Genomic DNA, 25,995 nt, shown 5'->3' with positions numbered 1-25,995 from the left:
GAATTGAAGCCGAAAATATCCCAAATGATTCCGAAATAGTCCCCAAAAAGTCCCGAAATGAGCCCATCGGGATCCCGGACAGATCCCGAAAACTATCAGAAATGATGCCGGAAAGGTCCCTAAATGATCCCCTAATAGTCCCGAAATGACCCTGATGGGATCCCGGACGGATCCCGAAAACCATCCAGAAATGATGCCGAAAGGGTCCCCAAATGATCCGTATTAGTCGCGAAAAAGTCCGAAGTTACCCCTACGGGATCCCGTACAGATCCTCAAAACCATATAGAAATGATGCCGGAAAGTACCCCAAATGATCCCGAAAAAGTCCTGAAATGACCCCTACGGGATATCGGACGAATCACGAAAACTATCAGGAAATGATGCCGGAAAGGTCCCCAAATGATCCATAAGAGCCCCGAAATGGCCCTCACGGGACCCCGGAAGGGTCCCGAAAACCATCTAGAAATAATGCCGGAAAATACCTCAAATGATCCGAAAAAGTTCCGAAATTACCCCCGATGGGGTTCCCGAAACTATCCAGAATTGATGCCGGAAAGGTCCTCAAATGAACCCCTAATAGTCCCGAAATGACCCTGACAGGATTCCGGACGGATCCCCAAAACCATCTAGAAATGATGCCGGAAGGTACCCAAATGATCCTGAAATGACCAAGACGGGAACCCGCACGGATCCCGAAAACTATCCAGAAATGATGCCGGAAAGGTCCCCATATTAGTCCCCGAAATGACACTGATGGGATCCGGACGGATCCCGAAAATGATACAGAAATGATGTCGAAAGGGTCCCCAAATGATCCCGTATTAGTCGCGAAAAAGTCCCGAAATGACCCCTACGGGATCCCGGACGGATCCCCAAAACCATCTAGAAATGATGTCGGAAAGTACCCCAAATGATCCAGAAAAAGTCCTGAAATGACCACTACGGGATTCCGGAGGAATCACGAAAACCATGAGGAATGATGCCGGAAGGGTCCCCAAATGGTCCCATAATAGTGGCGGAATGGCCCTCACGGGATTCCGGACGGGTCCCGAAAACCATCTAGAAATAATGCCAGAAAATACCTCAAATGATCCCGAAAAAGTTCCGAAATTACCCCGATGGGTTCCCGAAACTATCCAGAAATTATGCCGGAAAGGTACTAAAATGATCCCCCTAATAGTCCCGAAATGACCCCGACGGGATCCCGTACGGATCCCGAAAACCATCTAGAAATTATGCCGGAAAATACCCCAAATGCTCCCGAAATAGTCTCGAAATGACCCCGTCGGGATCACGGACAGATCACGAAAACTATCCAGAAATGATGCCGGAAAAGTCCCCAAATGATCCCTTAATAGTCCCGAAATGACCCTGATGGGATTCCGAAAACCATCCAGAAATGATGCTGAAAGGGTCCCCAAATGATCCCGAAATAATCCCCAAAAAGTACCCGAAATGACACCGACGATATCACGGACGGATTCCGAAAACCATCCAGAAATGATTCCGGAAGGGTCCCCAAATGATTGCGAAATAGTCCCGAAATGATCGCGGAATAGTCCAGCAAATGTCCCAAAATAACCCCGACGGGATCCCAGACGGATCCCGAAAACCATCCAGAAATGATCCCGGGAAGATTCCGATATTACCCTAACGGGATTACAAATAAGGTGAAGCTAATTATAAAACATGTTAATAAGCCAGCAGGCGAATGAAGAGTTGCATAGAAACATACAGGTAAAGCTAATAAAAGCGTGCTAATAAAAACAATTGAAGGAGGGCGGATGGCGGGAGGAGACGGAGAGCACCACCGATCGTTTTTCCAAAATTGTTTAGATCTCGATCTGTCTGAGCCAGATACCAAAAATTATTGATTTAGGAGAACATTTATATTGAGTTATAACTATTTATAGATTTATACACCAGAGGGAAAAGAAGGGTGTAGAGGGGACGGAGGTGTCACTGCTCATTTTGTAAGCCCTCAACTTATTTGACCTATTGGGTTGTAAAAGTAAGGTAAAGTTATAATGTGTAAAAATTATTAAAAACTAATTTTTCGAAGGGGTCGTGGGACCCCACTTCCCTTTCAATGTTCGAAAAAAATTTCGCTAGTTAGACTATTGTCTGTGTCCCAAATTTCATCAAAATCCGTGTAGCCGTTCTTGTGTGATTCAGTCACAAATACGAAAAAATATAATATTAAATTATAACTGTTCCTAGGGGGCGGGATCGCCGCCCCCTCCCCCCCTTTTTGAAAAATATATAGCTAATAGATCCGTCTAGATGCGCCAAATTTCATCCAAATCTGTACAGCCGTTCTTACGTGATTGAGGCACAAAGACAAACGTCTGACATCCAAACATCCAAGCTTTCCCAATTATAATATACTAGCCTTTTATCCGCGGCCCCGTCCGCAAGGAGAAAATTAAATATATGGGCTACTCACGTTAGCCTGCTTATCAAGTTATCTTTTTAAAAAAAAATTTTTTATTTTTGTAATTGAGTAAAAAAAGAACTAAATGAGCTGATAACCTAATAGGATCTCCAAATGATCCGAAATTTATCCAGAAGAAGCTACGAAATGACCCCGACGCTATCGCTGACGGATCCCGAAAACCATCCAGAAAATGCCCCGTAAGGGTCTCCAAAAGTTCCCGAATAGTCCCAAAAAAACCAGAAATTGACAACGACACGATTCTAGACTTATCCACAGAACCACACAGAAATGATCCCTGAAGGGTACCAAAATGATCCCGAAATAGTCCCGAAAAAGTTCCGAAATGACCCTGACGGGCTCCCGGACGGATCTCCAAAACCATCCAGAAAGGGTCCTAAATTATCCCGACATAGTCCAGCAAAAGTTCCGAAATGACCTCAAGGGGATCCACGACGGATCGCAAAAACCATACAGAAATTATTGCGGAAGAGCCCCAAAGTCCGGAAATAGTCCGGAAAATTACCCCGATGGGATCCCGTACGGATCCCTGAAATGATCCCGAAGGGTCCCAAAACTATCCCGAAAAAGTAACAAAAAAAATTTCGAAAGGACTCCTACGGCATCCCGGACGGATCCAGAAATGACTTCGGAATGATCCCGACATGGTCCCGAAATGACCCTGATGGATCCGGCAAACATCAAGAATTGACGCCGGAAGGGTCCCCAAATGATCCCGAAATAATACAGAAAAAGTCATGAAACGACCCCTAGAGGTTCCCCAAATGATCCAAAGTAGTCCCGGAAACGTCCCGAAATTACCCTGATGGGTTCCCGTACAGATCCCGAAATCCATCCAGAAGTGATGCCGAAGGGTCCCAATGATCCCGTATTAGCCCCGAAAAGTCCCGAAATGATCTCGACGGGATCCCGGATGTATCCCGAAAACCATCCAGAAATAATGCCGAAAGACTCCCCAAATGATCCCGTATTAGACCCAAACAATTTCCGAAATGACCCCGACGGGATCCCGAACGGATACCGAAAACCATCTAGAAATGATGCCGGAAGTTACCCCAAATGATCTCGAAATAGGCCTGAAGTGACCCGATGGGATCCCGGACGGATCCCGAAAAATGTCCAGAAATGATGCCGAATGTCCCCAAATGACCGCCTAATAGTACCGAAATGACGCTGACGGGATCCCGACGGATCCTGAAAACCATCCAGAAATGATGCCGAAAGGGTCCCCAAATGATCCCGTGTTTAGTCGCGAAAAGTCCCGAAATGACCCCAACGGGATCCCCAAAACCATATAGAAATGATGAAGGAAGGTACCCCAAACAATTCCGAAAAAGTCCTGAAATGACCCCCACCGTCCCGTCCCGGATCCGAAAATGATGCCGGAAGGGACCCCAAATGATCCCGAAAAAGTCCTGAAATGACCACGATGGGATCCCGGACGGATACAGAAAACATCCAGAAATGATGGCGAAAGGGTCCCCAAATTATCTCGTATTAGTCGAGAAAAAGTCACGAAATGACCCCGATGGGATCCCGAAAACCATCCAGAAATGATGACGTAAGATACCCCAAATGATCCCGAAATAGCCCCAAAATGGGCCCGAAGGGATCCCGGACGGATTCCGAAAACCATCCAGAAATGATTACGGAAGGGACCCAAAATGACCCCGAAATGTCCCGTAATAATCCCGAAATTACTCCGATGGGATCCCGGCGGGATACCGAAAACCATCCAGAAATGATCCCGCAAGGGTTTCGATATTACCCTAACGGGATTACAAATAAGGTGAAGCTAATTATAAAACCATGTTAATAAGCCAGCAGGCGAATGAAGAGTTACATAGAAACATACAGGTAAAGCTAATAAAAGCGTGCTAATAAAAACAATTGAAGGAGGGCGGATGGCGGGAGGAGAAGAAGAGGACCACTGATCGTTTTTCCAAAATTGTTTAAATCTCGGTCTGTATATGCCAGATACCGAAAACTATTGATTTTGGAGAAAATTTATATTGAGTTACAACAATTTATAGACTTCACACCGCAGGAGGTGAGAAGGGAGGGGGAGGGGCCGGAGGATGTCACTGCTTACTTTGTAAGCCCTCGACTTATTTGACCCATTGAGTCTGTAATATTGGTGAAGACCCGTATACGTAAAGTTATAATGTGTAAAAATTATTAAAAATTAATTGTTCGAAGGGGTCGTGGGAACCCCACCCCCCTTTCCATGTTCGAAAAAAATTTCGCCAGTAGACTATTGTCTGTGTCCCAAATTTCATCCAAATCCGTTTAGCCGTTCTGGCGTGTTTCAATCACAAAGACGAAAAAATACAATAATTAAATTATAACTGTTCCTAGGGGGCGGATACCGCCCCCTTTTCAAAAAAATATAGCTAGTAGATCCGTCTAGACTATTGGCTATATGTGTGCCAAATTTCATCCAAATCCGTCCAGCCGTTCTTGCGTGATTGAGTCACAAAGACAAACGTCTGGACAAACATCCAAAGTTTCCCATTTATAATATATACTAGCCTTTACCCGCGGCCCCGTCCGCAAGGAAAAAATGAAATATACGGGTTATTCACGTTAACCTGTTTATCAAGTTATGTTTAAAATTTTTTTTCTGTCTAATGCATTTTATTTTTTAACTGAGTAAAAAAAGAAGTAAATGAGCTGATAACCTGATAAGATCCCCAAATGATCCCGAAATTATCCAGAAAAAGCCACGAAATGACCCCGATGCTATCGGGTACGGATCCCGAAAACTACCCAGAAATGCCCCGGAAGGGTCTCCAAAAGTTCCGGGAATAGTCCTAAAAAACCCGACATGACAACGACACGATTCTAGACTTATCCAGAGAACCGCACAGAAATGATCCCTGAAGTGTATCAAAATAATTCCGAAACAGTCCACAAAAAGTTCCGAAATGACCCTGACGGGCTGCTGGACGGATCTCAAAAACCATACAGAAATTTCCGGAATGGTCCCTAAATTATCCCAACATAGTCCAGAAAAAGTTCCGAAATGACCCCGAGGGGAGCCACGACGGGTCGCGAAAACCATACAGAAATGATTCCGGAAGGGTCACAAAGTAATCCCGAAATAGTCCCGAAATGAACCCGATGGGATCCCGCACGGATCCAGAAATGATCGCGGAAGTGTCCTAAAACTATCCCGAAAAAGTAACAACAAAATCCCGAAATAACTCCTACGGTATCCCGGACGGATCCAGAAATGATCTCGGAAGGGTCCCCAAATGATCCCAAAATGGTCCCGAAATGACCCTGATGGATCCGGCAAATCATCAAGAAGTGATGCCGGAAGGGTCCCCAAATGATCCCCAAATAACACAGAAGAAGTCATGAAATTACCCCTAAAGGGTCGCCAAATGATACCGAAATAGTCCCGAAGGAGTCCCGAAATGACCCTGACGGGATCTCGAACGGATCCTTAAAAGACCATTGACGGGATCCCGGAAAGATCCCGAAATCCATCCAGAAATTATGCCGGAATGGACCCCAAATGATCCCGAAAAAGTCACGAAATGACCCCGATGGGATGCCGAAGGCCATGCAGAAATGATCCCGGTAGGTACCTCAAATTATCCCGAAATAGTCCCGAAACGACCCCAACGGGATCCCAGAGGGATCCCGAAAACTGTCCAGAAATGATGCTGGAAAGGTCCCCAAATGATTCCCCAATAGTCCTAAAATGACCCTGATGGAATCCCGGACGGATAACGAAAACCATCCAGAAATGGTGCCAAAAGGGTTCCTAAATGATGCCGAAATGACCCCGTCGTGTTCCCGGACGTATCCCTAAAACCATCCAGAAATGATGTCGGAAAGGTCCCCAAATAGTCCCGAAATTACCCCGACGAGATCGCGGAAGGATCCCGAAAACCATCTAGAAATGATCCCGGAATGTACCCCAATTGATCCCGAAAAAGTCCTGAAATGACCCTGACGGGATCCCGGACGGATCCCGAAAACCATCCAGAAATGATGCCGAAAGGGTTCCCAAGTGACCTCGAATCAGTCGAGAGAAAGTCTCGAAATTACCCCGACGGGATCCCGGACGGATCCCGAAAACCATCCAGAAATGATTCCAAAAGGGTCCCCAAATGATCCCGTATTAGTCGAGAAAAATTCCCGAAACGATCCCGAAAACCATCTAGAAATGATGCCGGAAAATACCCCAAATTATACCGAAATAGTCCCGAAAAAGTCCCGAAATGACCCCGTCGGAATTCCGAACGGATCCCGAAAACTCTCCAGAAATGATGCCGGAAAGGCCCCAAATGATCCCCTAATAGTTCCCAAATTACCCTGAGGGGATCCCGGAACACCAAATAATCCCCTAATAGTCCCAAATGACCCTGACGGGATCCCGGAGGCCCGAAGGGACCCCAAATGATCCCAAAAAAGTCCCAAAATAACCCCGACGGGATGCCGGACGGATCCCGAAATCTATACAGAAATGATCCCGGAAGGGTCCCAAAATGATCCCGAAGTAGTCCCGAAAAAGTTCCGAAATGACCCCGGCGGGATCCCGAAAACCATCCGGAAATGGTCCCGGAAGGTCCTCGATATGGCCCTAACGGGATTACAAATAACTTTAAGCTGATTATAAAACCATGTTAATAAGGCAGCAAGCGCGTTGAGGCGAATGAAGAGTTACAAAGAAACATACAGGTAAAGCTAATAAAAGTGCTAATAAAAACAATTGAAGGAGGATGGATGGCGGATGGCGGGAGGAGAAGGAGAGGACCACTGCTCGTTTTTCCAAAATTGTTTTGATCTCGATCTGTATGTGCCAGATACCAAAAACTGTTGATTTAGGAGAAAATTTATATTGAATTATAACAATCTAAAAATTTAACACCAGAGGGTGTCTAGAAGGGGGAGGGGCGGAGGGTGTCACTGCTCACTTTGTAAGCCCTCGACTTATTTGACCCCTTGAGTCTGTGATATTGATGAAGGCCAGTAAACGTAAAGTTATAATGTGTCAAAATTATTAAAAAGTAATTGTTGGAAGGGGTCGTGGTCCATGATCGAAAAAAATTTCGCTAGTAGACAATTGTCTGTGTCCCAAATTTCATCAAAATACGTGTAGCCGTTCTGGCGTGATTCAGTCTCAAAGACGAAAAAATACAATAATTAAATTATAACTGTTCCTAGGGGGCGGGGACTTCCCCCCTTTTCAAAAAAATATGGCTAGTAGATCCTTCTAAACTATTGGCTATATGCGTGCCAAATTTCATCCAAATCGGTTCAGCCGTTCTTGCGTGATTGAGTCACAAAGACAAACGTCTGGACAAACATACAAACAGCCAAACTTTCCCATTTATAACATACTAGCCTTTACCCGCGGCCCCGTCCGCAAGGAAAATTTTAAATATATGGGCTATTCGCGTTAGCCTGCTTATAAAGTTATCTGTTTAAAATTTTTTTTCTGTCTAATGCATTTTATTTTTGTAATTGAGTAAAAAAAAGAACTTTATGAGCTGATAACCTGAGAGGATCCCAAAATGATAACGAAATTATCCAGAAAAAGCCACGAAATGACCCCGACGCTATCGCAGACGGATCCCGAAAACCATCCAGAAACGCCCCGGAAGTGTTTCCAAAAGTTCCCGAAGTAGTCCCAAAAAACCCGAAATGACAACGACACGATTCTAGACTTATCCAGATAACCACACAGAAATGATGCCTGAAGGGTACCAAATTGATCCCGAAATAGTCCCGAAAAAGTTCCGAAATTACCCTGACGGGCTCCCGGACGGATCTCAGAAACCATCCAGAAAATATCCAGGAAGGGTCCCTAAATTATCCCGACTAACTCCAGAAAAAGTTCCGAAATGGCTCCGAGGGGATCCACGATGGATCGCGAAAACCATACAGAAATGATTCCGGAAGGATTCCAAAATGATCCCGAAATAGTCCGGAATTGACCCAGATGGGATCCCGCACAGATCCAGAAATGATCCCGGAAGGGTGCAAAAACTATCCCGGAAAAGTAACAAAAAATCCCGAAATGGCTCCTACGGCATCCCGGACGGATCCAGAAATGATCTCGGAAGGGTCCCCAAATTATCCCAAAATGGTCCCGAAATGACCCTGATGGATCCGGCAAACCATCAAGAAATTATGCCGAAAGGGTCCCAAAATGATCCCGAAATAATACAGAAAAAGTCACGAAACGACCCCTAGAGGATCCCCAAATGATCCCGTATTAGCCCCGAAAAGGTCCCGAAATAACACCGACGGGATCCCGGACAAATCCCGAAAACCATCCAGAAATGATGCCGGAAGGAATCCCAAATGATTCCGTAAGAGTCCCGCATTGATTCCGACGGGATCCCGAACGGATACCGAAAATCATCCAGAAGTGATGCCGGAAAGGTCCTCAAATGATCACCTAATAGTCCCGAAATGACCCTTAAGGGGTCATGGACGGATCCCATAAACCATCCAGAAATGATCCCGATATATTCCCGAAGAAGTCCCGAAATGACCCTGACGGGATCTCGAACGCACCCCTAAATGACCCTGACGGGATCCCGGACAGATCCCGCAATCCATCCAGAAATGATCTTGGGAGGGACCACAAATGATCCCGAAAAAGTCCCGCAATGATTCCGAGGGGATCCTGATCAGATACCGATAACCATCCAGAAGTGATGCCGGAAAGGTCCTCAAATGATCACCTAATACCAGAATGACCCTGACGGCATCCCGGACTGATCCCAAAATCCATCCAGAAATGATCTTGGGAAGGTCCCAAAAGTATCCCGAAATAGTCTCGGAAAAGTTCAGAAATTACCCTGACGGGTTCCCGGACGAATCCTGAAAGCCATCTCTAAATGATCCCGAAAAAGTCCCGAAATGGCCCTGACTGGACCCCGAAAGGATCCCGAAAACTATCCAGAAATGATGCCGGAAATGTCCTCAAATGATCACCTAATAGTTCCGAAAAGACCCTGACGGGATCCCGTACGGATCCCGACAACTATCTAGAAATGATGCCGAAAGGGCCCCCAAATGATCCCGTATTAGTCGAGAAAAAGTCCCGAAATGAACCCGACGGGATGCCGGACGAATCCCAAAAACCAGCCAGAAATGATGCCGGAAGGGACACCAAATGATCCCGAAAAAGTCCCGCAATAATTCCGACGGGATCCTGAGCGGATACCGAAAACCATCCAGAAGTGATGCCGAAAAGGTCCTCAAATGATCACCTAATAGTCCCAAAATGACCCTGACGGCATCCCGGACAGACCCCGAAATCCAGCCAGAAATGATCTTGGGAGGGTCCCAAAATTATCCCGAAATAGTCTGGGAAAAGTCAAGAAATTACCCTGACGGATCCCGGACGAATCCTGAAAACCAATCTTAAATGATGCCGAAAGTCCCGAAATGACCCTGATGGGACCCGGAAAGGATCCCGAATACTAACCAGAAATGATGCCGGAAAGGTCCTCAAATGATCTCCCAATAGTTCCGAAAAGACCCTGACGGGATCCCGAACGGATCCCGACAACTATCCAGAAATGATACCGAAAGGGCCCGCAAATGATCCCGTATTAGTCGAGAAAAAGGCCCGAAATGACCCCGAAAGGATGCCGGACGAATCCCAAAAACCATCCAGAAATGATGTCGGAAGGGACCCCAATGATCCCGAAAAAGTCCCGCAATTATTCCGACGGGAATCTGAACGGATACCGAAAACCATCCAGAAGTGATGCCGGAACGGTCCTCAAATGCTCAACTAATAGTCCCAAAATGACCCTGAGGGCATCCCGGACAAATCCCGAAATCCATCCAGAAATGATCTTGGGAAGGTCCCAAAATGATCCCGAAATAGTCTCGGAAAAGTCCAGAAATTACCCTGACGGGTTCCCGGACGAATCCTGAAAGCCATCCTTAAATGATACCGAAAAAGCCCCGAAATGACCCTGACGGGATCCCGAAAGGATTCCAAAAACAATCCAGAAATGATGCCGAAAAGTTCCTCAAATGATCCCCTAATAGTTCCGAAATGACCGTGACGGGATCCCGAAAAGATCCCGACAACTATCCAGAAATTATGCCGGAAGGGTCCGCAAATGATCCCGTATTAGTCGAGAAAAAGTCCCGAAATGACCCCGACGGGATCCCGGACGAATCCCAAAAACCATCCAGAAATGATCCGGTAGGTATCCCAAATGATCCCGAAATAATCCCGAAATGACCTCGTCGGCATCCCGGACGGATACCGAAAATTATCCAGAAATGATGCCGGAAAGGTCCACAAATGATCCCCTAATAGTCCCAAAATTACCCTGATGGGATCCCGGACGGATCCCGAAAACCATCCAGAAATGATGCCGGAAGAGCCCCCAAATGATCCCGAAAAAGTCCCCAAATGACCCCGACGATATCCCGGACGGATCCCGAAAACCATCCAGAAATGATGCCGGAAGAGCCCCCAAATGATCCCGAAAAAGTTCCCAAATGACCCCGACGAGATCCCGCACGGATCCCGAAAACCATCCAGAAATGATGCCGGAAGAGCCCCAAGTGATCCCGAAAAAGTCCCCAAAAGACCCCGACATACTCCAGAAAAGGTTCCGAAATGGCTCCGAGGGAATCAACGACGGATCGCGAAAACCATACAGAAATGATTCCGGAAGGATCCCAAAATGATCCCGAAATAGTCCGGAAATGACCCAGATGGGATCCCGCACAGATCCAGAAATGATCCCGGAAAAGTAACAAAAAATCCCGAAATGGCTCCTACGGCATCCCGGACGGATCCAGAAATGATCTCGGAAGGGTCCCCAAATGATCCCAAAATGGTCCCGAAATGACCCTGATGGATCCGGCAAACCATCAAGAAATTATGCCGGAAGGGTCCCCAAATGATCCCGAAATAAAACAGAAAAAGTCACGAAACGACCCCTAGAGGATCCCCAAATGATCCCGTATTAGCCCCGAAAAAGTCCCAAAATGACCCTGACGGGATCCCGAAAGGATTCCGAAAACAATACAGAAATGATGCCGGAAAGGTCCTCAAATGATCCCCTAATAGTCCCGAAATGGCCGTGACGGGATCCCGACAACTATCCAGAAATGATGCCGAAAGGGTCCGCAAATGATCCCGTATTAGTCGAAAAAAAGTCCCGAAAGGACCAAGACGGGATCCCGGACGAATCCCAAAAACCATCCAGAAATGATGCCGGTAGGTATCCCAAATGATCCCGAAATAGGCCCGGAATGACCTCGTCGGCATCCCGGACGGATCCCGAAAATTATCCAGAAATGATGCCGTAAAGGTTCCCAAATGATCCCCTAATAGTCCCGAAATTACCCTAATGGGATCCCGAACGGATCCCGAAAACCATCCAGAAATGATGCCGAAAGAGTTCCCAAATGATCCCGTATTAGTCGCGAAAAAGTCCCGAAATGACCCCGACGGGATCCCGGACGGATCCCGAAAACCATCCAGAAATGATGCCGAAAGGGTTCCCAAATGATCCCGTATTAGTCGCGAAAAAGTCCCGAAATGACCCCGACGGGATCACGGACGGATCCCGAAAACCATCCAGAGATGATGCCGGATGAGCCCCAAAATGATCCCGAAAAAGTCCCCAAATGACCCCGACGAGATCCCGGACGGATCCCGTAAACTATACAGAAATGATCCCGGAAGGGTCCCAAAATGATCCCGAAATAGTCCCGAAAAAGTCCCGAAATTACCCCGGCGTAATCCCGGACCGATCCCGAAAACCATCCAGAAATGATCCCGGAAGGGTCTCGATATGACCCTTACGGGATTACAAATAAGGTGAAGCTAATTATAAAACCATGTTAATAACGCAGCAGGCGCATTGGAGCGAATAAAAAGTTAGATAGGAAAAGCTAATAAAAGCGTGCTAATAAAAACAATTGATGGAGGGCGGATGGCGGAAGTAGAGGAGAGGACCACTGATCGTTCCTCCAAAATTGTCTAGATCTCGTTCTGTATGTACCAGATACCAAAAAATATTGATTTAGGAGAAAATTTAGATTGAGTTATAACAATTTATGGATTTTACACCAGAGGGGGTGATAAAAGGGGGCGGGCGGAGGGTGTCACTGCTTACTTTGTAAGCCCTCGACTTATTTGACCCCTTGAGTCTGTGATATTGGTGAAGGCCAGTATACGTAAAGTTATAATGTGTAAAAATTATGAAAAATAATTTCTCGAAGGGGTCGTGGGACCCTCACCTCTCTTTCCATGCTCGAAAAAAATTTCGCTAGTAGACTACTGTCTGTGTCCCAAATTTCATCAAAATCCGTGTAGCCATTCTGGCGTGATTCAGTCGCAAAGACGAAAAAATATAATAATTAAATTATAACTGTTCCTAGGGGGCGGGGACCACGCCCCTTTTGAAAAATATATAGCTAGTAGATCCTTCTAGACTATTGGCTATATGTGTGCAAAATTTCATCCAAATCGGTCCAGCCGTTCTTGCGTTATTGAGTCACAAAGACAAACTTCTGGACAAACATCCAAACATCCAAACATCCAAACATCCAAACATCCAAACATCTTAACATCCAAACTTTCCCATTTATAATATATATTAGATATTAGATTAGATTATTATTATTAATTATTGTAATTATATATTGGACTAGCTTTACCCGGCGTACGTTGTAACGCCCGAGATGGAATGAATCTTACGTTATTTTGTTAGGTGTTGGGACTTAACGTCGTATAGCTCCTTACCAATTTTCATTATTATACCATTACTACATCCAGAGATATGCAGTATGAAATATTCCATTTGTATGGGCTGTGCCACGCCCCTTCTTCCCAATTCCACATTTTCTTGGTGGTGTTAGGGATTGACCTCATATAACACCTTACTGAATTTTAATGTTCTGGCATGTATACCTTCATAGTTATGCAGTACCAAAGATTTCATTTGTGTGGGAGGTGCCACGCCCCTTTTATATATCGAAATTTTTTTTAGCCTAAAACCTTCCCGTTGATCGAAGGAACCTATAACCAAAATTTGGTGATGATTGAGGTGTGGGAAATACGTTTCCATAGCGAACATAAACACACACACACAGAATTTGACTTTTATATATATAGATAGATTATTCCTCTGTGAGCTTGATTATGTATGGACATATTTTTTGAAAAATAAATAGGAAGAGTTAGCTGCATTTAAAGATTTTGTTTCCAGAGCAGAAAACCAAACGGGTATGAAGGTAAATGTTTTGCGCAGCGATAATGGGCGGGAGTACCTGAGCAACGACTTCAAAGATTTTTTGAGAAAAAGGGGCATTCGCCAGCAAACCACCGTCAGTTACACTCCGCAGAAAAATTGAGTTTCTGAGCGCGCAAGCCGAACGTTAGTGGAGATGGCCAGGTGCATGTTGGTAGGATTGAAGCTACCACAAAATATTTTGACGAAAGCTGTTAACACCGCTAACTATATTCTCAGTTCTCCAACTAAACTATTAAAGCATAAAACTCCGTATGAGTGCTGGTTCAATAAAAACCCCACTCCCGGCTTTGAAGAGATTTGCAAGGTGTAATCGAAACAGCTGTCGCCTTGTGCGTCCTGATGTCACGTTGTTTAAATTTTTCCCAAAAAATTATTATAAATTATGAATTTAAAAAAATTGCTTCAATAAATGTTTTTCTTATATTTAAAGCAGTAAGGGCAACCCCCGCTTAATTCCTCCGAATGGTTTTCATTTGAAGGTGTTTGGTTGTAACGCGGTGTGTTTGAATAAGAAACCTTTCGTAGGATATTCTGACCAGTCGAAGGCATATAGGTTGTATTGCAAGAGCCACAAAACCATAATCATTTTGCGTGACGTAATATTTTTTGAAAACTCGCCTTCAGATACAGCGGAGGAGTTTGAAGATATCTTTGATTTTCTGAAAGCGGTTTTAACTACTGGTGACGAAACCATAGCTGTGTGGACGATATACCCACCGGGTCAAACGGGGCAGCAGGGTTGTCAAAATCTGAGGTCAGTGATGAATGCTCAATAGTAGATGTTGGTGTTAAACGCAAACGTGGGCGACCAAACATTTTGAGAGACGGCTAAGTCGGCAGGCCGCGGAAAATATTTGCAACAGAACCGCAGAAGGTACTAAACCAAGTAATGGCTTGTGCGCGTGATCCAGCTACAGTGGCGGAAGCTATGTCGGATGGTGGTTCTAAATTATGGAGACAGGCAATGCAACAAGAATATGAGTCACTGATAAAAACAGCACCTGGGAGTTGGTGGTTAAACCATAGGCGAAAAATATAATTGGGTATCGGTGGGTATTCACCACGAAAAAGAGAGCTGACGGAACTGTTGAAAAACATAAGGCACGGCTATTTGCTCAAGGTTGTAGCCAGAAGTTCAAGGTCGACTATAACGAGACGTACGCGCCACTTGCGCTTTATTACACTATTGGGCGCTAATTTTGGGTTTAGCTCCACATCAAAATATCTTGGTTCCCCACATTGACATTGGTGATGCTTATCTAAACGGCGACTTAGAAGGTGAAGTGTTTATGAAGCAGCCGGAAATGTTTGAGGACGAAAATAGTCCTGGGAAGGTGTGCAAGCTTAGAAAGGCATTGTATGGATTAAAGCAAGCCGGTCGCGAGTGGAACGAAAAATTAACGATATTTTGTTAAGCATTGGTTTAAGAGCATTGGTTTCGAATCGAGCTCAAGGCCAGAACAATAATTTTACTATTTACTATTACTACTATTACTACTATTACTACTTACTATTCCAAAAACAAAATAAAATTTTTCAAATTTAGAAAAATTAAAAAATAACAATAATTATGATTAGAAAAAAAAATTATTGTTCTGGCCTTGAGCTCGATTCGAACCTTGAATGATTTATCAATAGGCCGATAAAAACAAAAACAATTGTTAATAAACCATGAGCACTTGGGAATGTCAAACAAAGTAATTGACAATAAACAAAAATCCAGCATTATCAGTGATTTCCACCAGATGGCGCAACACTGAATAAATATAGTTGGTAAAAAGGAATAGAAGTAGCAAATTTGCCTGTCAAACAAACCACCGGTGTATAGCTAAATGGTTAGCGCAGCATGTCTAAAGCGTACTGATGATGAAGGCTTAGCACCCTTCGAAATGGATCTATCTGCGCAGCTATGGCAGGTTGTCTAAAAAATTGTCTACTTACTATTCCAAAAACAAAATAAAATTTTTCAAATTTAGAAAAATTAAAAAATAACAATAATTATCATTAGAAAAAAAAATTATTGTTCTGGCCGTGAGCTCGATTCGAACCTTGAATGATTTATCAATAAGCCGATAAAAACAAAAACAATTGTTATATTGGAAAACTGATTACAGAACAAGCAAAAACCAATGTGAGTCTGGAACTTTTATGGAAAGTTAAAAATAAAGCGCTTCATTTTCCTATTAATTCGATTGAACGTACGAAATTGACAGCAATATGGCAGAAAATGGTGATACCTACGTAAGATGCCTAATTTGATTGTTCTATATTAAATAAATATGTTCTATATTAATAAATATGGCGGCCACCGTGGTGTGATGGTAGCGTGCTCCGCCTATCACACCGTATGCCCTGGGTTCGCACCCCGGGCAAAGCAACATCAAATTTTAGAAATAAGGGTTTTCAATTAGAAGAAAATTTTTCTAAGCGGGGTCGCCCCTTGGCAGTGTTTGGCAAGCGCTCCGGGTGTATTTGTGCCATGAAAAGCTATCAGTGAAAACTCATCTGCCTTGCAGATGCCGTTCGGGGTCGGCATAAAAACATGTAGGTCCCGTCCGGCCAATTTGTAGGGAAAATCAAGAGGAGCACGACGCAAATTGGAAGAGAAGCTCGGCCTTAGATCTCTTCGGAGGTTATCACGCCTTACATTTATTTTTATTATTTTTTTATATTAAATAAATTATAATTACGCGAGTAACTAAACATATGTTTTATTATTTACTTCCAGAAATCCACGATTAACTCAATTTTACGAGAAAATGGGTTGAACAATGGTTTACCAAAGCTTATTACACCAAAATTGCTGACACTATTCAACTATATGGGAATAAAAGGAAAGAAGTCATTTAAAAATCTTGAAAATTTCAATTCCATTTTGTACGGTAAGTTTTTTTCCATTATGAATGCTATATAATATAATATTATACTAACCACATATGTATGTATATATAACACTTTTTTTAGATTGTCTTCAAAAAGACGGTTACAACCAGTCACAATATTCAAAAGAAATAAAGTCGGCAATCAAAAAGGCTAAGCTGCGCTTCCACAAGCACCAATTTGACGAGAGGCAGAAAGAATCAAGAATCAATGAACGTTTTCTAACATTTTCCACTTGTCCGTTATTTGTAAAATGAATTATGTTTTTATAGTTATTCATTATTTATATATAATATGTTAAATGAAGTATTTATTATGTATAGATTATTAATCTTACAAATGAGTTTAAATACCGATTACAATATTCCTTTATATTCATACATTAAATTATCAATAGTCACATATGAATATAAAAATGTAAACTTTGTTCATGCATAATTACCTATATAAGACATTAGACATTTTAAAATCATAATTAATTATATGTTAAATGAATTCATTTAAGTACCCATTTTAATTCTACTTTTGTTTTCATACATCCAAAAATGAATACTTGTGTAATGAATGTAAAAATTAAAGCCTTGTTTATGCATAATAAACTGCATAATTCGGTATACATTAATAAATCAATATAAAAATTAAATAAAAATAATGCATACTTCTTTCGTTTACATATAAATGCAAAATTGAATGCCACACTTTTCTAGGACATCGCCGTGGGGGAAAAATGCATTTTGGAATGTGTAAATTGCCCTTTTAATGATTATTTTTTCGATTACTATGCATTACTTTTTCCCACTGGGGTAGTATCTTTGAGCTCGATGGAAGCCGAATACATCGGCATGTGCCAAGGGTCAAAAGAAGTATCCTTTATACGTAGCCTTCCTAACGAGATTGGGTATACAAGTTTTACTGACTCGGCTACAACATTTTTTTCGGACAATCAAGGTGCGCAATTCGCAGTGAAGAACACAACTGTTCACAAACGAAGCAACCATATAGACATCAAATTTCATTACATAAGAGTGAAATACAACAACAGAGAAATTGATATAAAATATATACCTACCGATAAAAATGTTGCCGATACTTCAATAATGTATTTAGTAAATATTGTTTAAATTTATTTCAATTTAAATTTGGTTTGGCCAGATTATGTTAGTTATACATCCCTGTATTATAACGGGCAAACCAAATAGCCACATTACCTTTCTATGCTATTCGTATAGCCAATATAATTTGTGTATTTTGTTATTCAATCGAATAAAGTATATTGAATGGAACGGTCGTGTTGTTTAATTGGTCTGACATCTCTTTCAATTTTTAATATTGTAAACAAAGATTTTCAAAAACTTCTTGCATAGAGCTTGTTTCTTAATAAAATTTCTTTTGCACAACACTGTATATTTTATTCAAATTTTTTCAAATATGCATTCTCTTTGTTAATAAAAAAATTTATTGGGCTACAAAACACCAACAAATTCAATAAATTTATAAATTTTTTGGGCATAGTATCAAAAGATGGGATATTTTATCAGGTTTTATATATATCTAATACAGAAAGTGAGTCTTCAACTTCAATAACATGAGTAGGGGCAGAACGTTATGATGTCGTTTTTGCTTTAAAACGCCATTTTGATGAGCTTTGCGAAGATGAGGGTCTCCAAGATCCGGAAAGTTTGTTCAAAGTGAAGATATTATATTGAGTATTAGACATCACTATTAACCAACTGAAATCGCGCAGGAATGAAATTGTTTCAAATTCCATTTTTTGCACTTTAAAAGTTTTATATGACACTGATCTATTAAAAAAAACCTCTAGAAATTGTTGAGTTACATAGAAAAACATATCTGAATCATTTGCCCGAGAAATCCTCAGTTTTCGACCCACTTTCAGAGACAAAATAGAAAAATTGTCGGGTATTCGAAACTCGTTGATTTATTAATAATAATAAAATCATTTTATGTCTTGCAGTTTTCCTGAAGTATGCTAGAGCTGGATTCCGATTCGATTTTTAATTGATTTAATCGATCTTTTTTCGAAGAATGAAGAATCGATTTTTTTCTAGAATCATTCGATTTTTTTAACCTCCGAAGTTTTGATAATCTTACAGTTATAGAAGGTACAATTCAATATTTATTAATCAAAATGGCCAGAACTTATATTTATTGTAATTTTTTATAAAATTTCCTTTCACTGGCTCATATTCATAGACAAAATAAAATAGTTTGTACTTTTTTTAGAACCATACACCATGACTATGCACCATTGCGTTGGTGACTTCGATTAGAGCTCAACCGCCTAGACAGTTTTAGCGTTGCATAACAAATCATGTCAGCATCCCTGTTTCAACATAACTGACACCCAGGGAGATCAAGTCTTCTTACTGTAGGTCTCCCATTCGTCTGCTTTCAAATAAGGGTGCCGATAGGTATACTGTCTGTGTCGGAGCGTTTTCGTGCATTCCCACAACACGATGTAGCGGTTGGCATCACGGCGAGGACCATAAATCGTCGCCAGAACTTTTCTCTCGTACACTGCGCCATTCCATTGTCTCTCGACACGGTCCATGATTCCAATCCATACATTATAAGACGTACGGTGAGAGATTTATAGAGCGTTAATGACAAGAGTTCATCTCTGTTTCGCTTCTAAGCTAGCATTGCAGAGAAGGCAGAATTTACCGAAAAAATTTCTGCGTACAAAATGGAATATCTTAGACAAAAATTGTTATGCTCCTTGGTACCAGAGGTTTGTTTCTATACTACTGCTATAAATTAATTTGAAAAAGAACAAAAAATAGTGTAATTTCATTATTAAATACACTAATAATTCCTACTCCGATGGGAGGACCAAGTGGAGAACCGGGTGGTATCCCTTGATTTGCGAGTTAGCGCCAGTTAACGAAAGAGGCAGAAACTGCCCAAAAATTCGCAGCACATTCGTTAACCCACATATAATTTTGAATTTACTTCAATGGATTTCTCACCACAAAAAATTGCTCAGTCAATAAAATGTACTAGAACAGAGTGACATTTCACCTAGGAAATAATTTAGGCGAGGATTTAAAAAGAAATATTGGCAAACACATGGTTAATAGTTGATGAAACAAGCAATTTTCAAAAAAAAAACTCTTGTTTTATAATAATTATAATAATAATGGCTAGATATTTCGATCGGTTATTAAACATTTAGGCCGCGTTTTTCAGTAAACTCAAGTTAAAGTTGACTAGAGTTTAACCCCGCCACTTCGACCGCTTAAGCTGAGACGAGCAGCAAAATTTTATGTTATCGAACAAAGAGAAAAAGTAAGCATCAATAAAAATAGCACTAACAAAATTGCTTAGTTTCATTTATGCTTTAGTGAGTTTTCCAATTAATTCGGCAACACCAGAGCGCATATTTTTGAACCGTTCCTTACTAAAATTTAACTGCGCTATACGTTTTATTTCCTTGCAACCAACAACATAATGCTAGAACTAAGAGCTTTGTAAGCAAAATTAGGTTCCTAACGTTGGTGAACGACATAGACTTATCCTAGAAACGGTAAAATATAATACCATGCACACTACATTTTATTTTTATTTATTCAGTTTGAGTCTTTGCAATTTGAAATAAAGCAAAGTCTTCACGATGTCTAGTAAAATTTTATATAGAAACCCATGGAAACATCCGAAGTTTTATATTTCACAGCGAATACGACACTCTTGTATACCTCTTTTTATACAAATAAAATAAAAAATAATTTGGTTCTTTTTTTGAGATTAGGTTCTTTTTTCGATAAATTTTGATCCCACATGAAAACGTGGTGTGGCAACCGTGGTCGGAATTACATTTATGGGTATGTATGAGTTTTCACTGTACATATTTTTGCGTTTTGCCAAGTTAATGCATACATCTTTTGAAAAATAATCTTTCGTTAAAACTTTTAAACATTTCGTCAAAATTCGAGAACAAATGTTTATTTTTTTGGTATGTTTGTATTTATACATGTATAAATACGAATATTACCATCACTAGTAATAAACTCCCAACACAAACACATTGAAGCGAGCCACACTGTGTACATAAACACATCAATCATCATTTACACCCATATATATAAGGCAGAAAGAGATATTACGCGCACACTTGTAGTCATCAGCCGAAGTTGCTACACATACACACGCATATGATTATGAGAAAAGAATAAACTACAAATATACATGTATATAGCTAAGTAGGAGATACATATGTACCGCAGGCGAAACGTCTAAACTGTAGTAGAAATATGCGAATGAAGCAGCAGAGAGTATAAAAGAGCGTAAACTGAGTAGTCAGAAAATCAGTTAGATTTAAGCACGCTATTGGTTGTGAAGTTAAGTGTTATTGTGAAGTACTTTCAAAGTAGTCCAATAAGACCATTTTTGCATTATTGAATATTGGAGTTATTTATTCAACAATTTAGCGATTCGAACGTTAGTAGAAGGTGTAAAGTAAGCGGAGTTTCCGTAAATTCCATACAATTGGTGTCAGAAGAGGAATTGTTGAATAAATTCCGCAGATTGCGAATACAACTTGGACATGGCAAAGTTGAGTGAATTGAAGATCCAACAACTGAAGAAGGAGTTGGAGAGCCGTGGATTGAATACAACCGGAAATAAACTCGAACTTTAGGCACGACTACGAGAGGCAATGGAATTACAAGGAATTAACGTGGAAGAGTATGTCTTTCATCTTGGCGGCGATGAGACAACGAAAATTGAAGAGAAAAACGAAACATCGCAAGCAGTTACGAGCACAGACTTTGAAAACTTGAGCTGGCGGATTCCAGACTAGTTTCTCTCGATGGAGGTTAGGAAAGAAAGGCAGTGATTAATATTAAAATTTCAATACTCTTTATTTCACAAAATATGCAGTGGAAAATAACAGAAAGAGAGTGTAAAGGTGCAAGCATGCAATTGCTACAATATTACCTTTAATATATCCAGGGACTCTGCGTTCTGGCGGTGTGACGTTTGATGCGGTTTTAACTTGCGGCTTCAAGACGTTCGAGCGTGCGTAAACTGCTGCGGTTTTAATCCAAGTGAAAGAGTTTCCTTTCCACGCATTCCGTTTACCCCCAAAGCTAACAGGCCTTTGACGGGGTAACTTAACGAAACGTCACTTTTCCTTTTAGTAAAAGTGCTAACGGCCGTAACAAATAAGCGGTTTTGCATTAGATTGCATTAGGGTGGCCGGCCCTTAATTTTCCTTTGGGGTTAGCCTGCTGGCCTAAACATGCCGGCCCCCTTGCGGTACGCAACCTCGCCTTGCCCTGCTGCTAGAGTAGACAATATCTAGAGGGAGAAATATGAGAAATTTGTGGATGGACAGACTGTACGCATGAGTTCAAAGTATAAAATATTCTTTATTAAAAAATTCATGATTTAAAGGCAAATTCAAAATAATTTTTTTTGTTGGATATTTATATCTGCGACCTTTTAGGCTCTGGATACTCCAGAGAGCACGAAGCCGAAGATTGTGCTTTGCGCCAAGAGCGGGCCGAATGACGCTGGCAGAACTTGACTTTGCATAATGTCGGCATATACGTCTGCCCCGAGAACTAGGCGTACTGGCGACGCGACGTAGAATTTGGATCGGCGAGACAGATGTGTGTATACATAGCCGCGATGGCTGGATCCAGGCTGTAACTAGGCGCCACTCGGTGGAAATGTGGTGTGACGACGGCATGGGTCGCAATGCGTTTGTTATCGCCGTGCTTCCCCCGCAGACGCACCACACAGCCTGTCTGGCTACCCACTCGAGTTTCGTCCAGCCGCAGATCCCGGACCAAGTCTGCCGATATGACGGTTAACGGCGAACAAGCATCGATCAATGCTCGCACCAGATGTAGTCGTCCTCCAGCTTCTATTTTGACGATAGCGGTCGGCGAAAGCGAGATCATGGGCCGCAGTACCGGTCCAGCGACGGGGTCCAGCACTGTACGTCCACTGCGGAACGTTAGCGGCGTCCTTAGCTGGCGAGTGGCAATAACTCCTCGAGGATCGGCGGCGGTCGACGTAGAGCGAGGCAGGCTAGTAGCGATGGCTTCGCGACGGCGATTTGCGTTGTTGTTGGCCAGCTGGGGGCGTTGTCGTTGTCGGTGACGACGGTGAGGGGTTTTGTTCGACTGTTGGCGCTCATGTTGTAGCAGGGGTCGGAAGAGCCGTGGTTCCGATCCCCCTGATAGTCGGAAGGGCAGTGGTTCCGATCTTTCGGAGAGTCGGAAGGGCAGTGGTTCCGATCTCTCTTGGACCATGCTGGCCGGTTGAGAATAGATGTCCCTCTCCGTGGTTTCTCGTTCCATCTCCTCCGCCTCAATATCGGGGGCGTATAGTGATAACGCCCCTTCGAGGTTCTCGCGTTCTTCCTCCTCTACCTGTACGCTCCACGGCTTGTACGGCTCACGCGAGGCTTTGGCTTGCTCATCCACGTGAAGGGTGGTGTGCTGTTTCTCGCCACATCGCCGACATCTCCCGTTGCTTGTGCAACCAGCCGTGCGATGCGCCATGGAGAGGAAATTGCCACAATAATTGCCCAGAAGAGCTTCGCGCATCCGTTCCTCAGGCGTCTTTGAACGGTAGACTGGGCATAAACGAATCGGATGCCTAGCCGAACACAAATGGCATGGGACCTTGAAATAGCTGGCCTTTTTTTCATATGCCTTGCGCAATTGGCCGTAGCGGGTCATGATGCCTGCAATTAAACTCATTAAGTCATATTATATACGTGTCGATTATTTTTCAAAAAAAAATATCTGGTTGTGGCTGAGTGACGAGATTACCTCAAAATTGTGACTTATAAAATTTTTCGGAACCCGGTATACAAATTTCGGTATACGAAATGAGGTATACAAAATTTAGAAACAGGTATACTAATTTAGGCATACAAAATTTAGAAACAGGTATACAAATTTCAGAACCCGGTGTACAAATTTCGAACTTAGGTATACAAATCCAGGTATACAAAATTAGGTATACAAATTTAGGTATACAAAATTTAGAAACAAAGCTCAAGATTTGGGGTTGTTTGTTTGGGTGTATTTTAAAGTACAGAGCCTTGCGTTTAATGGTGGTGATGTTTACTATAAACCACCCTGGGCTCCCACCAACAAAAAATTTGTTCACAAAACTTTACCACGTCCATGCAAATGTGACTATGAATCAACCCATGACCGTAAAATGACTAGTCAAATGACGTGGAATGACAAGAGCGTTTTTGCCGGGCACCAACAAGGTTCAAAACTTTGCTGGATTAATGTGTGGACATTATTACACTGGTGGTTAGATCGGTTATCACCCCTTCCCTTGTACTAATTGTTCACCTCATACATTCATTCGTCAACGAGTTGGTCTAAGTTCTGAATTGGTATTTCATTGAATAGCAACGTCTTATTTGCTATTAACGATATACCAGAATATTTGGCGCATTTGGCTTTTTGGCCTAAAATGGTGCAGGGTGAGTCAAGTGCTCATTAATTGCGGCCATGGGTGTTGGCATCACTGTTGATTAGTTATTAAAGGCATTTCCTGAATGAGAAATGTCATAATGAAAAATTCCACGTGGTTGTACGGCGGCATAGCAGCGGTAAGTAGAGTAGATTTATTTGTAATTTCTTTCTTCAATTATTTCTTTCTTATATTTTCAGGTACAATGCAATCAAATGGTCGATGATGCCATTGTGGACTTTGGTGACTGTTCCGAAACTCTTATTAAGGAAAATTATGTTGTGGTTTACGAGTTACTTGATGAGATGTTGGATAGTGGTTTTCCGCTTGCCACTGAAAGCAATATACTCAAAGAACTCATAACCAAATATATTACGTACCATAGCCCACACCGTAAACGGCAAAAGCATTTTACATACATACATCAACGCAATCCCGGCTCATTATTTCAATTAACTTGTCTCCCAATGAAGAAAGCAGTCCAGTTACCACCTGCATAAGTTGACCCTATAAATGTACGTTTTCAATCGGGACACAAATGTAAGTTTGCCATTGCGTGTTGTATTTGTAGTGTCAATTAAATATTCCAAGGCAGGCCAACATTGCCTCATACAAGTTGATTCTAACCCTTTTTTTTTTTTTTTTTGAGAGTTAACATTGCTTATAACAACCCATGCCAATAGTCGTTTTAAGCTCAAGATGTTCAACCTGCGCGAACAATATTCTCAAAGTGGTATGTTGCATTGTTCCAATTCCTGAACATCCTGGTTTTCGGGAAAACCACTGCCTTAAACAACGATAGTTCCACAAATTACTTCCGATGCTAAAAGGGGTACCTCAAAAACGGGTTGCTTTGATATTGATTTGTGGAGAAGTTTCAGTAGCATTTCAAATAGAAGCTCCTGTTTTATGTCATATGACAAAGTTGTTTACGAAGCATAAATAAACAAAATTTCAGAGGTTTGTTGAATTTACCTTTATGTGTAAGGGAAACTCGCTAATTCTAGATCTATTGCCGTACATCCCAGCAAATAATTTGTCTGGTACGGGATGTTCAAATGCTTTGCATGCTTAAATGGAAGCGCCTGAAGAGGTCAGTATATAAAATCATTCGAGGGACGCAAATATCGCAACATTCCTTTTGATGTGCGGGCAGAAGAACACAGTAAAATACCGAAGCCAGCACGTTCGTTGAATTATTGTTCCAATTCAGCATCATATTTATTTGACGTTTTCTTTATCTCCAAGTGATTTTCCAACAACATAAGTAAGAACTTAAGCCAGTGATTAGTTGAATCGGATATGTTTAGTTTTCGTTTTTCTATAGTATAGTTTGGACAGTCACATCCAAAAACGTGAAGCCCAATATTTGGCTGATGCTGTGTTATACAATTCCATAGTAGCTCTATTTTTGATGCTTTCATTTCTGAATATATCTTTGTAAAATACTTAAATCGTTCGCCTTTGCGTACAAAGTGGCCGATGTTGGGCTTACCTCTATATCTAAGCTGTCTACAAACCCTTATCAAATCTCATCCTACATATGGCTATTTGAAATAGAGACACCCAGTATTTGGGTAGAGATGTTCGGTGCATTAGACACCATATGGAGTATATTTACAGCAGCCTAAGAATAATTCGGTAAAGAGCTGCAAAAAATTACAAATTGCGTAATACTCAGCAGATGATCGGGGCTCTGGCTGCGTGGATGAATATCCAAAGGATTTTTATTCAAACCAACCAATATGTTTGGACAATTTGCAGTCAGATGAAGTCTAGAAACAACCTTTGTTCTTTTGACCTTCTTCGATTATCAAAAGGCAAAAAACACAATGAGATTTCCTTTGGCATCCGCAACAGTATATGGTGCCCCAGCGCTAGGTTTTGGTTCATAAATCCTTACTAAATAATTAATTATCCTCA

At 41.9% G+C, this 25,995-nt stretch overlaps 1 protein-coding gene and 1 pseudogene across 22 annotated transcripts in view; both read right to left on the bottom strand.

The window, feature by feature from the left end:
- RyR (Ryanodine receptor) overlaps nucleotides 1-25,995 on the bottom strand; it is a 1,962,175-nt gene that overhangs the window by 1,875,008 nt on the left and 61,172 nt on the right. The gene's annotated exons all lie outside the window — the stretch shown is intronic.
- LOC137246003 (nuclear pore complex protein Nup205-like) lies at nucleotides 25,050-25,965 on the bottom strand (annotated as a pseudogene).

This window comes from Eurosta solidaginis, chromosome 3, assembly GCF_040869045.1.
Source record: "Eurosta solidaginis isolate ZX-2024a chromosome 3, ASM4086904v1, whole genome shotgun sequence".
NCBI classification, from domain to species: domain Eukaryota; kingdom Metazoa; phylum Arthropoda; class Insecta; order Diptera; family Tephritidae; genus Eurosta; species Eurosta solidaginis.
The sequence above is the reverse complement of the archived record's forward strand: the minus strand, read 5'-3'. Positions and strand labels throughout refer to the sequence as shown.